We start from the raw sequence: 13639 nt of genomic DNA, 5'->3' as shown, positions 1-13639 counted from the left end.
CAGGGAGAGGGGGGGAGGGAGGGGGAGGTGGAGGAGGAAGAGGAAGAGGAAGAGGAGGAAGGGTGCTGGGAAAATGTTCACATAACATTTCATTCAGCAGAATTGATTTGCAAATACAAACCCCTGACTCACTGAGGAAAAAGGCACTGCCTGGACTCCAGTGCTCCTACAAAGTAGCTGACTGGCAAAAAGATCTGGACACACCTCCTGGGTGATGAGAAGAGGAAAAAAAAAAAAAAAAAAAAAAAAGGACTCACATTTGGAAAGTAGCTCCCTTCCCCTTGTGAACTGCCAGTTCATCCCTGAAATGCTGGAGGCAGATCTTCCAGGGATAGAGCTGGATTACACAACCAGAGCCCGAGCAGCCCGGCTTGAACGGTGAGCATGCACATGTATACATACACGGGCCACACAAAGAAGTGCCGACAAATTTATAAAACATGGATGGGCTCAGGATAGAAAACTGTCCAGGTGGAAAGAAAGTAGAGCAGGACTGGAGCACAGACAGCTACTGGCAGAGAGGAAGCTGGAAGACCGCCACCAAATTCAGAGGGCTGAAAATCCAGGGTGTGTTCTTCTTGTGACTTTTATCAGTGTTTATTTTGATGAATAAACAGTATAATTAATAGAGACATTGAATTTAGTGCTTAAGGGAAACTGAAGTTCCTCTGTCCAGAGCGCTCCTATTACTGAATGGGAAATGGGACCCAGAGATGTGAGGTCCGCATTAACTAGCTGGAAGTGGCCAAGGGCTAAAAACCAGGTCTCACAATTCAAATCAGTCTCTATGACACCCAGGATGTCCTAGGAAAATTTAAGTGCTACTCATTGAATTTACTTTAGAGCAACAGTATTTATTATTTCATGGTTCTCAGGGGCAGGAATCTGAGGGCAGCTTAGCCCGGTATCTCACAACACTGGCTAAGGCTACAGTCTCATCTGAAGGCATGACTGAGGAGTGAGCCACTTCCAAGTTCATATGTGTAGTTGGCTCCCCTCAGAATTTTAAAGCTGGGAAACACAAAGGCGAAAAATGAAATATAAAAAACTGTTTTCGGGTTCTGTAGAGAAATGGAACAAAGAGGATATATATGTACATATAAGGAGAGATTTAAGGAATTAGCCTGTGTGATTGTAGAATACCAGTTCAAAATCTGCAGGGTAGGCCAGCAGGCTGGAGACAGGGAAGAGTGACAGTCCAAGTCCAAAGGTAGTCTGATGGCAGGAGGTGAGTCTTTGTTCTATTAAGACCTTCCACTAATTGGATGAGGCCCACCTCCATTACGGACAGGAATGTGCTTACTCAATGTCCATTGATCTAAATGTTAACCTTGTCTAAAAAACATCTTCACAGAAACATCCAGAATAATGTTTGATCAAATATCTGGACACTATGGCCCAGCCAAGCAGACATATAAAATTAACCATCATAGTAACTGAAACAAGTACACATATGCCTGGAAGATTGGAGTAGTATATTTACATGTGCCATTATATGCTAAAATGTTCATAAAATATATATATTGTTATTTCTATATGATTCCATGAGTCATAGGTAAAATATTTCTTGAGACAGGGCTTGTCATTCATCAGTACATTAGTGAAACCTGTATATTTTGATACTTCTGTCCTTGAAATGAGGATTTGTTCTTTTCTTTGAAAGAGTTTGTCAGGAGGGGCATCTGAGTGGTTCCGTCAGTCAAATGCCTGCCTTCAGCTCAGGTCAGGATCTCAGGGTCTGGGGATCGAGCCCCACATTGAGCTCCCTGCTCAGTGGGAGCCTGTTTCTCCCTCTCCCTCTGACCCTCTTCCCTGCTTGTGCTCTCTCTCTTTCTCTGTCTCAAATAAGTAAATAAAATCTTTTAAACAAAAATAAGAAAGAGCATGTTAGGGAAAGGGAGAATGAACAAGAAAGTACATGATCTTTTAATGCTCCAAACTGAGTTCAAAAGTTGTTCCTGTAATTCACCAGCTCTATGAACTCTGGCAGTTTACTATGTAAACCATAAACCTGATTTGTAATAATACTTATAATGTTTAACTCATGGGGTCATTAGGCAGCTTCAATGAGCTAACAAGACAGAGCACCCAGCATATTTCCTGGAATTTGGTAATATCTGCTGTCTTTGCCTGCCTCATGCATCATCCTAAAACTGAAAGTGCCAGGACCACATTCCTTTGCACACAGGAATCCTCTGACAACATTCCAGACAAAATGAATATTGAACATCTGTTTGAATCCTTAGCATTGATGAACACTCAACTATGAGAAACTTCCTCTTTCTGTTGATTGAATCAAACATTCATGCCATCAACTTCCATTCAGAACAAGGACATTCTATCTTCCACAAAAAGCCTTTCAAATATCTGAAGACAGCTAGCATCTCTCTCTCTACTCAGCTTTTCTTATTCAGTTTCCACAGCCATGATTATTTTAACCATTCAGTGCCTGGCCCCTCATTACACATGTGATTCACCCTTTCCTGTGGAAACGGGAGTCAATATCAGTCCTCTCGACAACGTACACAAGGTGGATTCCACGGCTCCTGATAACAGTGAGATCCTTACCTTTCCTGAACTGGATATTTCTCTTGTGTAAACAAAAGCTAATATTCACCTTTTAAGCAGCCACATAAATATTTATAGTAGGAATAGGAGTACCTATTATTATATTGATCTTCTACTACATGGTAGGGAGTATATAAATTTTATGCTACAAATCTAGTTCCTCAAGATATATATCTTAATTTGTAAATAAGTCAACCCAATTTCTGTTTTAATCTCTCATTCTGCTTTAATCAGATGGATTCCTCCCCCTTTCACCAGGCTAGCTGCTTTCTTTAGAAGGGAGGGTAGAAAAACAGGTCCTTGATTTATCTGTGTCAGCAGACATTAACCTGCTAATGTCCAGGGATACTGATGACCTGATCATCAGTCCACATAGGTTTGTCAATCTTGTCTATCAGTCCCCTCCAGGTTTGTGACTCTCTCTTGACTTCTTCATGGGTCATCACTATCCATCAACCTAGCCCATTCTAGGCCCTTGTTCCCTCTCTGGAATCTCACAGAGATGGGAGGGGCAGCATTCAGGAAACCACTCAGTTCTCTGCTCTAACACACCCACAATCTCTCTTACTTCCCCTTCTAACCTGAGAAGGGAGATAGTTTCTCTTTCTCTGCTGTGTCTCAATACTTCATCTCTATCTCCACTCCTCTTAGTTCTCTTGGTGTGATGCTTAGGGTATGAAAAAGAAATCCAGACACTCCAAATTCTTCCTGTTTTTTCTTCTCTGCCCCATCATTTCCAGAAGCTGTGAGCATACATCAGCTTGAAACTTGTATAGGGAGAAGGAGAAGGGGAAACAATTAAAGGGAAAAAGGAAAACAAAAAGTTAATCTCACAAAAATATCATGCCTTCACAAATTCAGGTGCTCTGCAAATAATTGTTCTTCCCATTTAAAGATAGGAAATTAAAGTTCAAAGTGCATATGCAACTTATCCAAGATCACACAGCAAGTAAGGGAAAGCTGAGCCCACACCAGTCTGATTTCCAATATTGTACTTTTCCCACCCAGCCTCTCTTTGCTGTTGGCCCCACTTACCTTTACCCATGAGAGGTCACGAGGTCAGACAACCTGGCCTGCCCTAATGCAATAATCTGAATCCAGGTCAGGGAGTCTAGTCTTTTATTTTGTTGCATTCAATCCAGTTTGTAGAAATCCATTTGAAATTTGATTCCTGTGTTAATGTTGTTAACAATCTTTTCCAAGTTTTTGTTACATGAAGATTTAATAATTCCATTTTCTATATTTGAGTCATAAATGACAATACTGACCCAAGTAAAGCCTTGTGGAACTCCATGAAGGGGCTGCTACCTAATAGCTAATTTACTAATAGTCAATGTTGGAAGACACACATTTCAACCAGTTCTTATCTGACTTTCTTTACTCTTCTACCATCTTTTTTCCCCAGCTGGGGCCCCCAGATGATCGCAGGACAGTATATATGTCAGGAAATTCATATAGCTTTTATACGCTACTGGCCTGCTTACCAATCTAGATGTTCTAGTTTCCTTCTGTGAACATGAGTTTGAGGATAGGACTTGCTCTTGGTGAGCTCTTACTGGCTCTTAGTGATATCTCCTTCTGTTCAAGGGCTCAAAGTTATCTTTTGTATAACCCATCCTTGACAATTTCTAGGAGGAACAGCAAATTCATTAGATTCTACTTCCCACAAATCCTTTTTTCTGAAGATAAAATGAAAACAAATTAGGTATTGTTTTAAAGCTGATGTGACATGCATTGTGAGTCTGATTCTCCTAGCCTTTGGTGACTAACATAGGCTGCTGCGAATTTCGGGCCCTGGCAGCTAGCTCTGCAGTCTTTCACTGATAATGAAAATATTAATATTGACAGCAATTACCATCATCAGAGCTGCCTACACACCTGACACTCTGTTGAAATAATTACATGCAGTACCTCCTTTACTCTTCACACTTGCACTGAAGATACTGAGATTTGGCCTAAAAGAGCCTAGGCAATCAAAACTTAAACTCCGTTTTTTCTACCTCAACTCCTAAACCCTTGACCAACCTACCCCGGTCTAGTTGTAGTTGCCTGGAACATTTACGTAGAGGTTTGAGTGAGCAGTCTGGTCAGAAAACATGCAAGCGAAGTAGATATGTATCTAGCATACAGGTACAAGCATACAGATGTTTCTGCTTGTGTTACTCTGCTTTTAAAATCACTCTAAAACCAGCTTTCATTAGCAGGGTGGGCGTTAGTTAATGTGTCTGAGTATCCAGCTGAATAGATAAACTCAGTTTCAAAAACTGGGAAACAATCCTGAATTATATAAGAAGATAAAACGTAAATAAATGTGATCATAAGAGCTACATTCATCCAAGTAATCATTAATTTCCCTTTCATTCATTTATTCATTCATCAGTAAAAATGTTGATTGCCTACTTTATGTCAAGCATTGTTCTAAGCACTGTCCTTATAGCAATGGATAAAAATAAAGTCTGCTTTCATTGAGCTTAAATTCCTCTTGGGGTAGGAGGGAAGGTAACTGGTAAGGTAATAAAAAATACATTTGGAGTCTATAGATGCTGATAAGTTCCATGAAACATAAGCAAGGAGGGATTTTAAAAGATTACGATGACAGGTGCAATTTTCTAAAAGAGTGGTCAGGGAAGGCCTCTCTGATAAGATGCCATCATAGAAGAAATTTGAATTAAGTGGTGAATAGAACCAGGCAGTATACAAAGGTAGAGTGTTCCAATCAGGAAGGATAACAGGTGCAAATGCCCTGTAGTAGTATAGGCTTAACCTGCATATCAGAGTAAGGAGAACAGAGAGGCAGGACTTGAAGCAAAAAGAAAGAATGAGATTTGAGAGAGCACAGGCAAGAGAACAGACATTGGATTTTTTTGTAGGATAAATAAACATTGGAAAAATTTTGAATAGACAAAAGTGTCGTCTAACATATTGGAAAATAGAAACTAGGAGTTCAAAAGTGGAAGCAGAGAGACTATTTAGCAGGCTGCATCATCAAAGAAAGAGATACTAATGATTTTAACTAAGGTGATAGAAATGGAAGTGGTGAAAAGTTATTGGACTTGGGATATTTTGAAGGTAATTTGCTGATAACTGGATCTGGAACAGAAATGCGAGTACTCTGGCCTTTTCACCTCGATAGCTAAGTGAGTTGAGTTGTTAATACCTGAGGGAGCAGACTGAGGGAGAAGCAGTTTTGGGAGGGAAATCAAGAGGTCAGTTTTAGAGATGGTAAGTCTGAGATATCTATTAAACAATGTAATACATGCAACTGTCACACTGCTTGGAAATGTGTTAGGTGCTTGATAAAAGTTCCTTACTTAATTAAGCAAGCAAGCATTGCATCCTAAGATTTTTCTTGAGATCTCTGTCAAATTTCTTTGGCAACTGTTTGTAGAATAAACTTTCATAGAAAAGTAAGAAATTTCATGAAGTCATGAAGAATAAATTTGATTCTCAGCAACAGAGGAAGAGAGTGAGAATTTGGAGCAGTGGGACTGTTTTAATCACAATGTAGGAAATGATGATAAATACTTAAGGGCAAGCAAGGAAATGGCCTGGCTACAGTCATAGATTCTAGAGGCTGATAAGGAGTGAAAGGCTAATTGATGGCAGATTGTGGAAGGCTTGGAGGGTCAGACTAAAGAGTTTGACTTATTTTCAATTGTCGTCTGTTTTTTTTTTATCTAGTTGGCAAAGGAGCCACAGGATGAAAGCAATGTTTGTAGAGAATTAATCAGGATGGACTACATTAGAGAAGATTTATGCAACGGGAGGACTGTAGTAGCTCTGAGTGAGAAAGTATTGTGGGAACAATGGAAATGGAAAGCAAGCAACAGGTTCAAGAGGCTTATGAAGGCATAACAGATACCAAAGCTCTTTGATGTTTGGCATCATCCCAGCGAAGTATGATTGCCTGGATTCTTGTTAATTTACACAATTATACATAATCCTTTGTTATTTTTACACGCTCTAGCTGTGGGAGTCGTCAGGACTGTTTACCAGGGTGGTGGTTCTCTTTCTCAGCACAGGGTAGAAGGACTCTTTCATTTCTCTAGGATGTGAGGCACAGGAATGTGACTTGCTTTGGGAAATAGGAGATGAGCATAAATGGTGTGTGTCACATCTTGGGACAGAGTTTTTATTTATTTTTTTACTTTTTATTATTTTTAAAGATTTTATTTATTCATTTGAAAGGGAGAGAGAGAGAGAGAGCACAAGCAGAGGGAGACACAGAGGCAGAGAGAGAAGCTGGGAGCCCGAGATGGGGCTCAATCCCAGGACCTGGAGATCATGACCTCAACTGAAGGCAGAAGCTTAACCATCTGAGCCATCCAAACGCCCTGGGGCAGAAGTTTTTAAAAAGTAGCGTGCAAATTTATCACCATCTCTTCCTGATGCAGCCACGGCAATATTAAAAACTGGTGGAGATTGCATCAGCTGATTTCATCAGTTTCAAAGTAAGGATGATTGGAACAGCTACTCCAGCAAACCAGCAGAGTCAAGTGTGAGTGAGAAAATTTGTTCCTATAAGCCACTAAAATTGGGGTTATTTGTTACTAGGGAATAATCTAGTTAATCTTGAACTGATACAGTAACTGTTATCTGAGGAATTGATAAAGTATTATACAGTCAAATGTCAAAGATATTTAAATAATTTAAAGGAACGTATTTTATGTGGGAAATCTTATTTTTGTTTTTCAAAAGTATTGAGCAACAGATATAACACAAACTGTAATGATATTCATAACTCTGGCCAAAAAGAGATAAGCAAACAGGAAGTAATAGTTTTTATTATGTATTTGCTTTCCTGAGTTGATTCTATGCAAGTTTTCTGTGACCCGTTTGTGTCTTTTTCTTTAAATCAAAGGAAAGTAATTTTCCAGGGATTTGGCAGAAAATGGAAAGTGTGTGCATATGTGTGTGTATGTGCATGAGTGTGCGTGCACATGTGCATAAGAGAGGGGAAAATCAAATTCCTCATGGGAGAAAAACAAATAGGGACAGGAAGTAAACACTTTGTGAAACCAATACTAATATTCTTTACTGGTACAGAACTTAATATCTGAGATAGTTTTCTACAATTGGAGAAAAAATAATTAATTTGAAGAGCTGATTAAAAAGATAAACACACTCAACACAAAGGACATTATGTCATTTCATTTAGAACCACATGGCCAAGAATATTTATAGATGTGAACAGACACCAATTTTACATTTTAGGCATATTAGAACTGGCAAAGACTCTTCTGGACCAAACTCTGGGTCTGCTCCTCAGAGCCTAACTAGACCCCATCCTTGGGCATGTCCTCAAGAGCTCAGTTTTAGCAAGAATCCTGCTAAGTCAGTTTAGCCAGAAACCCCACCCTTAATGTCTGAACAAACTCCACATCCCAGCCATTTCCCAGGTAGTATCTGGTCATCGTGGCTTACCTGCGCAAGAATCTTGTCAAGTTCACTTAGTCAGAATTCCCCTTTACCCATGATGTTGCCTCTTAGTAGGCCTTTCATTTAAGCTGCTCCTTATATTGATCCCAAAGCAGTCCCCTACCTCACTATTGACAGCAGAGGAATTTCATACCTTCAATTTCTTTTTTTTTTCTCAAGATTTTATTTATTTGACAGAGAGAGAGAGAGAGAGAGCACAAGAAGGAAGAGTGGCAGGCAGAGGGAGAGGGAGAAGTAGGCTCCCCGCTGAGCAGAGAGACAAATGTAGGGCTCCGTCCCAGGACCCTGGGATTATGACCTGAGCCAAAAGCAGACACGTGACCATCTGAGCCACCCAGGTGCCCCTTGTACCTCCAATTTTTGAGCCTTCCTGGATTGAGAGCAGTTATGCTTGTTCACTATTGGTCTCCATTGCAGCACTTCTAGGTTTGACTTCCATCTGCGAAATAACATTTCTTTCCAGATTCATGTATTGATCTTTGGATGACAGGTATCTCCAAGTCCCATTGAAGATGGGGTTTGTTTGAAGGCAAAATATTTCATGATCATGAAAAATAAATGTTAAATAGTGGGGTAAATGGTGAAAATGATCATTTAAAACCTGAAGAATACCTTACAAACTTGAGCACATTTATTGAGAATTAACTATTTACAAAGTTGAAGTTGAGTACCTTTGTTCTGACTTTTCAAAAATTATGCTTAAAAGCCGAGTTTCAAAATATGTAAAATCCTTGTCATGCTGAGCTAATTGAATTTATATTCTTAAGTAGTATCTTTACTCTGCCATAACTTTGAACTAAGTGCAATTTCTTAACATCGATGAAGTTAATCTCACATTTTTTTATTTAACACTTTTTATTTAACATACCTATGTGCTGTAATCTTGTCTCAGTTCATAAATAAATATAGGAGACCTCAAAGACGATAGTAGCTATCATTTCCAGTACTAATTTTTAAAGCATACTTACTACATCCTACTAAATCTTATTGCAATGCTTCTTAAGTAATTCTGAAATAATCAACTCTTATGTCAGGTTTTAGTTCAGAAAATTTTAAAACAAAAATCAAAATCAGTATATATTGCTTATATTTCTAGAAACACTAACAAATGCCTCCCCCCAACACACAATACTTGACTCATCAAACATGTCTACAGTTGACAAAATTCTATCAGTATCTAGAGGAAATATCAGTAGAGGTACTAATCTGCCATAGGAAGGTTTTTAGGGAGGAAAAATTGATCTTAGTTTTTAAATCCATGTATTCCTTAGCAAAATGAAAACTAGTTTAAAATGTCAACTGTTTGAAAAAATAGGCTTTTTTCATTACAGAGTTATACAACTTATTTTTCAGTCCAAGATATCTATTCACATTTTAAACATTTGAATATATTTTGTATAAAAATGTATGCATGTTTAAGTTCCAACTAGATTATTGATTATTGTTTGATATTAAGTATGCTAACTGATGTGGAATGTTGCCAGAGTTGGGACTTCTTCTTTTTCTTTTATTTCATAGCACTTTTAATCATATTTTATCTTCTGATCTTGGAGAAATGAATTTTATTGTTAGAATTGATAGATAGAGTCAGAACAACTGGGAACAAAGGAAAGCACAATCCCAGGCCGAGAAATATGACTGAAAATAAGACATATCTTTTAAACAGTAGAGGAGAGTGGTTAAAAAAAGGAATAAGCTGTCAAATTTGTTTCAAATGAATAGCTGCTCATTGAACTTAGCTTTGAAATAGAGGCCTCAAAGAGTAAGAAATCAAGAAGTTCTAGAACCTGGGTCCAGCAGAAAGAGCAATGAACTTGGGACTCCAGTAGAAAACAGAGCACAGCAGAAAAACAAACAGATGGGAACCACAGAAGCAGGGATAAAAACCCAAGCTCTACCACTCACTCATTAGGTGGCCTTGGGCAGAGATTGATCTCAAGCCTGATTCCATATCTATAAGTGGGAATAAATGATACCCAGTTTCACCCATTGTTATTATGCTTAGAGATCTTATTTGTGAAATGTTGGGCAGAGTCAGAGCTTAGAGATGACAGGAGCTATTGTTATTAATTGTAATTAAAAACAGAATCAGGTCTTTCTATGGAAAAAAAAATTCCCTCAGTAAAGAAGGCAAAATTCACTAACAATATATAGCAGAAAATAGTTGTTAAATCAAACCAAGTTGGATTCCATGACTCTGTTTAGTGTCTATATGTTCCCATCTTGCATACAGTTGTACACAGCATTCCTTGAATGGTGGTGTAACAGATTTTGCTATCTCAAGTGTTTATGGTCTGGCTGACCACCATAGAATAAAGGCAAAGATCTTGGACTATGGAGGTGTGACATACCCACCAAAGATTTTTTGGTGTCTCTGTATTTACTGTAAATGTATAAGCCAGGTAAACTGGGTACACCTAAAACTCTTCCAACACAGTAATTTTGTGAGCAGTACCATCACCAGAAACTACTTTTTTCTGAGTTCTCTATAAACTGGTTCTGTTTTTGATTGACAAGAAAATTACAAGACTCTTGTTCTCATAATTTCCCTGAAGTGCCACTTGTATTATGCATGGGGTTTTTGAAAATAATTTATTTGTTTTATTGAAACATTCCAAAATGTCTTTTCAAACTAAAGTTAAAATAAGGAGTACCTAGGTGGCTCAGTCAGTTAAGCATCTGCTTTCAGCTCAGGTCATGATCCCTCTCTCTCTCTCTCTCAAATAAATATATAAAATATTTTTAAAAATAAAGTTAAAATAATACATTGAGCTATATCATCTTTTTTTTTACTGTAGTAAAATATACATAACAAATTTACCGTTTTAAACTTTTTCAAGAGTATAGTTCAGTGCATTAAGTACATTCTCATTGTTGTCAACCAACAGTACTTTCTATCTTCAGAACTTCTTCATCTTTCCAATCTGAAACTCTATACCTATTAAACAGTAACTCCTCTTTCTCACCTCCCCCAGCCTCGGGTAATTTCTATTCGGCTTTCTATCTCCATGGATTTGATTTATTCTAGGTGCATCATATATGTTTCCTTTGTGTCTGACTCATTTTACTTGGCATAACGTCTTCATGTTTCATCTGTGTTGCAGCACCTATCAGAATTTCATTTCTTTTTAAGGTTGTGGTTTTTTTTCCACTTCAAAAGGCATAAATTATCAATTAACCTTATTGTTAATTGACTTTTTTTTTTTTTTAGGAGCAGTTTTAGGTTCATAGCAAAATTGAGAGGATGATACAGAGATTTCCCAAACATCCCTCTGTCTCCACACAGGCACAGCCACCTCCATTGTCCCCATCCCCCCACCAGAGTGGTACATTTACTGCAACTGATGAACCTACATTGACACATCATTATAACCTCCAAGTCCATAGTTTATGTTAGGGTTCACTCTTGTTATGCATTCCATGAGTTTGGACCAGTGTATTAGGACATGCTTACATTTTATATAGTACCACAGAATACTTTCATCCTCCTAAGAATCCTCCATGCTCCATCTATTCATCCCTCCCTCCCTCAACCCCTGGCAGCCACTGACCTTTTTAGTGTCTCCGTAGTTATGCTTTTTCCAGAATGTCATATGGTTGGAATTATATGTATGATTGATTTCAGTCACTTAGCAATACCCATTTAAATTTCTTCCATGTCTTGATAGCTCATTTCTTTCTAGCACTGAATAAAATTCTATCCTCTGGACATAGTACAGTTTATCTATCCATTCACCTACTGAAGAACATTTTTTTTTTACATTTTAATTCTTGTATAATTACAGTGTTATATGAGTTTCCATTGTACAATATAGTAGCTCAACTATTCCAGACATCCCTTAGTGCTCATCAGGATAAGTGCACTCCTTAATATCCACCACCTATTTCACCCTTCCCCGTACCCACCTCCCCTCCGGTAACCACCGGTTTGTTAGTGGGTTTTATGGTTTTTGTTTTTAAGTAAGATCTGTGCTCAATGTGGGATCTGTACTCATGACCCTGAGATCAAGAGTTGTGTGCTCTACTAACTGAGCCAAGCAGACCCCCCCCACCAATCAGGTTGTTCTTTATAGCTGAGTCTGTTTCTTGGTTTGTCTCTCTCTCTCTTTTTTTTTAACCTTTGCTCACTTTTTCTGTAGTTTCTTAAATTCGACACATGAGTGAAATCATATGTTATTTGTCCTTCTCTGACTTATTTCACTTAGCATAATACCCTCTAGCTCCATCCATGTCATTACAAATGGCAACATTTCTTTCTTTTTTAATGGCTGAATAATATTCCATATAATATAATATAATATAATATATATATGTCCACCTATCACTGGATACTGTATAATTTGGCTATTATAAATACTACTATAAACATAGGGATATATATCCCTTTGAATTACTGTTTTTGCATTTTGGGGATAAATACAATTACTAAATCATAGAGTAGTTTTACTTTCAACTTTTGGAGGAACCCCCATACTGTTTTCCACAGTAGCTACCCTAGTTTGCATTCATACCAACAGTGCGAGAGGGTTTCTTTTTCTGCACAACCTTGCCAGCATGTTATTTCCTGTGTTTTTAATCTTACCCATACTGAAGGACATCTTGGTTGCTCTAAGTCTTTACAGTTATGAAAACATCTGCTATAAATACCCATGTACAGGTTTTCGTGCAGATGTAAGTTTACAACTCTTTTGCATTAATACCAAAAAGCATCATTGTTGGATCATATGGTAAGGATATATTTAATTTTGTAAGACACTGCCAAACTATATTCCAAAGTGGCTGTATCATTTTGCATTTTCACCAGCAATGAATGAGGATTCCTATTGTTCAACATTCTTGCCAGCATTTGGTGGTGTCAGCGTTCTGGATTTTGACCATTGCAATAGGTGTGTAGTGATATCTCATCTTAATTTGCATTTCCCTAATGACATATGAGTGGAGTCTTGACTTTTCATCTGTATGTCTTCTTTGTCAAGGTATCTGTTAAGGCCTGTTTTTCAACTGAGTTGTTTGTTTTACTATTAGATTTTAAGTGTTCTTTGTATATCTTGGATAATTGTCCTTTATCAGATGTATCTTCTACAAGTATTTTCTCCAAGTCTGTGGCTTTTCTGCTCATTTTCTTGACATTGTCTTTTGCAGAGCAGAAATGTTTAATTTTAATGAAGTCTTTCACAGATTGTGCCTTTGGTGTTGTATCTAAAGAGTCATCCTTATACTCATAGTTTTTCATAGGTTATCTTCTAGGAGACTAATGGTTTGGTTTTATAGTTAGGTCGATGATCTGTTTTGAGTTGATTTCTATGAAGAGTGTATGGTGTGTGTCTGCCATTGATTTTTGCATTTGGCAAAAAATTGTTAAAGCACCATTCATTGAAAAGAGTATCTCATCCCCACTCTGTTGCTTTTGCTCCTTTGTCAAAGATCAGTCACTATGTTTATGGGGGTCTATTTCTGGGCTCTATTCTGTGCTCCTGATCTGTTTGTCTATTCTTTCACTATTACCACGATCTTGATTACTGTTGCTTTATAATAAGTCTTGATGTCAGGTCATGTCCGTTTTCTGACTTTATCTTCTTTAATATGATGTTAGCTAATTTGAGTCTCCTGCCTCTCTGTATAAACTTTGGAA

This window comes from Lontra canadensis, unplaced genomic scaffold, assembly GCF_010015895.1.
Source record: "Lontra canadensis isolate GAN:19392208 unplaced genomic scaffold, GSC_riverotter_1.0 scaffold47, whole genome shotgun sequence".
NCBI classification, from domain to species: Eukaryota; Metazoa; Chordata; class Mammalia; order Carnivora; family Mustelidae; genus Lontra; species Lontra canadensis.
This window is presented reverse-complemented; position numbering follows the sequence as displayed.